The sequence below is a fragment of the Trachymyrmex cornetzi genome, unplaced genomic scaffold, assembly GCF_001594075.2.
Source record: "Trachymyrmex cornetzi isolate Tcor2-1 unplaced genomic scaffold, Tcor1.1 scaffold855, whole genome shotgun sequence".
Classification (NCBI taxonomy): domain Eukaryota; kingdom Metazoa; phylum Arthropoda; class Insecta; order Hymenoptera; family Formicidae; genus Trachymyrmex; species Trachymyrmex cornetzi.
The window spans coordinates 49,960-54,616 of NW_017300197.1; positions in this window are offsets into that span (position 1 = coordinate 49,960).

A 4,657-nucleotide genomic window follows, 5' to 3' on the forward strand; every position below is an offset into this window, starting at 1 on the left:
TTACTTAGATTGAAAAAAACAAGGATGAAAGGCGCCGCGTGTCGCTTACGTGTGTTAAGGGGAACGCATCTATAGATATAGTTTGATTTTCATTTGTTCTTTGAATAGCTGTGCAATCCGCAGTCAACGTTCAGTTGCATATTCCCTTTTCATATTCCCTTTTCTCTCGCAAGATTTTGACAAAAACGCCTTATATAGTGTGACTCTTATTATATATAAGTAACTTACATGTGGCTATAAAATTAAATGTACCTAATAATCTATATTTGTAAGTGTTATTTAAAGTAATCTCATTTTAAGAAAAATTAGGACATTCTGATGTCAAAAATAATTTTTTTCAAAATTAACTTTTTTTTAAACTTAAGTTAATTCAGTCTTAACTTAACTTTTATTAAGTTAATTCTTTATTTCTTCAACTTTTAACTTAACTTTATTAATTTTATAAGCCATTAATTTTAACTTAATTCAGTTTTAAAAAAACATTAACTTACCAACTCTGTGATGTATAGTAATTAAACAATGTACGAGTACAAAAGTAAAGGAGTACAACTTATGTGTGACCTTTCAGGGATCGTTTTATTTCGACATTTTCATATGTATTCTTCTTTAAGGAAAAATTAGCACATTGAAATAAAATGAATAAAATCCTTCGTATCAATTCATATCGTTTCAAAATCGCTGTCAATTATGCTTGAATAACTTAAAACTTAGTTTTCAAATTATTGATGCATAAATGATATATGATAGCGATTTCGTTAGGTATAATTTTCCTTCAATGTGATGTCATTATTATGACAATTTTTTGTTTCTATAAAGAAAAATAAAGAAGAAACTTTATTTATGTATGAGTTCATATATAAATAATTCAGAACGCGCTTTTATCGATAAAAGCGCACTTTTATCTCTGAAATTCTATAATATACGTGACGTAAAGTAGCGTGCTAACATCGTTGTAAGCGCGTTCTGAATACAGGCCTATATGTAATTTATTTTGCGAAAACAAAGAATCGAGAAGCACTAGACAAGCGAAATAAATTATATATAGGCCCGTATTCAGAACGCGCTTTTATCGATAAAAGCGCACTTTTATCTCTGAAATTCTATAATATGCGTGACGTAAAGTATAGTATGTTAGCGTGCTAACATCGTTGTAAGCGCGTTCTGAATACGGGCCATAATGTATATGCCTTTTCTCCAATTCTCGTGCGTAACCACGAACAGTTTAGCCCGCGGCCCCGCGCTTTTCATCCTTTACATTACTGGATTTCTCTAGAACTCACTAGTACTGTAGTGCGCATGCGCTAAAAAGGCGGCATACCTAACAACACTGCTCCCGACTCCCGACTCAAAGTTGATCGAATAGAGTGATTTCTATTCTCGAGTCGGCAGTCAGAGTCGGCTGCTGCCTTGCTGTGATTGGTAGAATGATAGTCGGGAATCCGAATCAGTAGTCGAGTCAGAGTTAGGAGTCTGTAATGTGATTACGGCTTAAAGGCCATGGCACATAAAAAAACTTAAGGCATAAGACTTAAGGCCCGTCTACAATACACGAAGTAAGAAGTAAGAGTAAGAAATTGACCAATCACAGTCGATTATTCTTCTCACATTCGACTGTGATTGGTCAATTTCTTACTCTTACTTCTTACTCCGTGTATTGTAGACGGGCCTATAGAGTCGCAGGTCGTAAGCCGTAAGAAATTGGCCAATCACTGTTAAATGTGAGAAGAATAATCGACTATGATTGGTTAATTTCTTACGGCTCACCGCTTACGACTCTATTGTAGAACAGGCCAAAAGGCCATTCTACATTGATCGTATCGTAGCGTCGGAATCGTCGTAAGCATCATACGACTTAAAAATTGAAGCATTGGATTGGCTGAAGCAACAAGCTTGTGACTTGCGACGTCTACGATACCACCAATGTAGAACGGCCTTAAGGGCTGCCGCACACACCTTCCGTAACAGTAACCATAAGACGTACCATAAGAATTAATCAATCACAGTCGAGAATTCTTTTGAATTCTTATTAATTCTGATTGGCTGATACTTACGGTACGGCTTAAGATTACTGTTACGGAAGGTGTGTGCAGCAGCCCTAAGCGAATCGACCGATCACAATAGAGACCGTAATAGGCCTTCTACAATAAACCGCAAGTCAGAACGTCAGAAGTCTTAACTAGTCTTAACCAAGTTGTTCAAGTTGGCTATTGGCCAACTTCACCGATTATGACTTAAAATCGCTTAGAACTTCTGACTTGCAGCTTATTGTAGAAGGGCTGTAAGACCATACCACCGACGAGATGCTATTAAGGGTTGCCGCACACACCTTCCGTAACAGTAACCATAAGCCGTACCGTAAGTATCAGCCAATCAGAATTAAGAGTTCAAATGAATTCTCGACTGTGATTGGCTAATTCTTATGGTACGTCTTATGGTTACTGTTACGGAAGGTGTGTGCGGCAGCCCTTACAGCCCTTCTACAATAAAGGTAAATTTTCATGAGCTGCTCTAACCGACTATTTTAGCGACAAAAAGGATCACGCGATCAAAATGAACATTTGATATTCGTCAATTTTGACCACGTGATTCTTTTTGTCGCTGAAACAGCCGGTTTGAGCAGCCCGTGAAAATTTACCTTAAGCCACAAGTCAGAACGTCAGAAGTCTTAACCAGTCTTAACCAAGTCATTAACAGCCTTTCTACAATAAGCTGCAAGTCAGAACATCAGAAGTCTTTAACCTGTCTTAACCAAATCGTTCAAGTTAGCTATTGGCTAATTTCACCGATTATGACTCAAAATAGCTTAGAACTTCTGACTTGCGGCTTATTGTAGAAGAGCTGTCAAGTAGGCCATTGGCCAACTTCACCGATTATGACTCAAAATAGCTTAGAACTTCTGACTTGCGGCTTATTGTAGAAGGGCTGTTAAGATTGCTTAGGACTTCTGACTTGCGGCTTAAGCGGGGAGCACAGACTCTTGCATAACGCATAACACGTAATGCATAATCCCGGATCCTCATACGAGCAACAGCGTTTTGACACCGAACGCTAATTGGTGGAAAACCGTTTGTGGGGGTAAAATTTACTCCCATCACACGTTTTTCACCAATCAACTTTCAGTGTCAAAGCGCTGTTACCCGTATTAGGATCTGGGCTAAGAATATGTACCAATCGAAGTTCTCCGTTTCTTTCCCTTCCATGTAATAGAGAACTCTGGTTGGTTCAATTTCTTATGCTTCATGTGTTATGCGTTATGCAAGAGTCAGTGCTCCCCGCTTTATTGTAGATGGGCTGTTAAGGGTGCCTTCACATGCGGCGTAACCTGCGTATTCTAGTAATTTACTAGAATAAGTTATTTTTTATTTACTAGAATACGCCATTCTGAAAGCCGGCATTCACATTGGGCATATTTCGCGGAATATTAGAGAAATGCGTAACTAATGCAACTAATTGCTGATTAGAATTTCTGTTGTACACTCTAAAGAAATGCTAAACGAATTTACGATTGGTTTTCGTAACCTACACAACTCGAAAAGTACACCTCATGGGGAACCGGCACCTTTCCATCGCGTATATATCAGCGGATGATCGAATAAATTATTAAAATTGTAAAATTTTGTGAGACCACTCTTAGGCTTATTCGACGCATTTTTGCATGAAATGAAAGAATCTATCAAAAAAAACGTCCTTCTGCCTTGTGATCTAAGATATTAAGTGTAAGCCCGGATCCTCATACGGGCAACAGCGCTTTGACACCGAACGTTGATTGGTGAAAAACGGCTGGTGGAGTAAATTTTACCTCCACAACCGGCTTTTCACCAATCAGTGTTCTGTGTCAAAGCGCCGGTGTCTGTATGAGGATCCAGCCTTAAAGTTGACGGGCAACAGCGCTTTGATACCGAACGCAGATTAGTGAAAACCCGGTTGTGGGGGTAAAATTTACCCCCATCGCCCTTTTTTTACTAATCAGCGTTTAGTATCAGAGCGCTGTTGCCCGTATGAGGATCCAGGCTAATGGCCGCATCACACACTCTTGCATAACGTATAATGCATAGTGCATAATGGAATCAACCAATCGAAATTCTTCTTTTCCATGGAATTCGCTTATGCATTATGCATAATGCGTTATGCAAAAGTCTGTGTCGCGGCCCTAAAGGTATATCCACACAAACTTGCATAGCCGCATAAACGTATGCATAAAGAAAATTATCCAATCGCATTTCTCTTATAAAGACGCACGTGAAATGTGATTGGATAATTTTCGTTATGCATTCATTTATGCGGCTATGCAAGTTGTGTGGATATACCCTAAAGGCCGCAGCACAGACTTTTCCATAACGCATTAAGGTAAGAACTCATGGGCGGATCATTTGACGCGCGCGTCACGCGTCATTGGGGAAATAACTAGATTGCAGTAACTTGTAGCCAGGGTTGGGAAATTTAGCGCTGCGAGAGGTTTCCTACATTTCCTACGTAGGAAATGTATAATACGTACAAAACATGTATTAAACCCATTTCTCATGAAATACAGGTTACACGGTTACAGCACAGCAAGGCTACTGGACAAGGCTAATTAATGAAGGTTAACAGCGTTGACACTGTTAAAACAGGCTGTCAATTTCATTTTGATAATAAATATATGAAGACAAAACAAAGT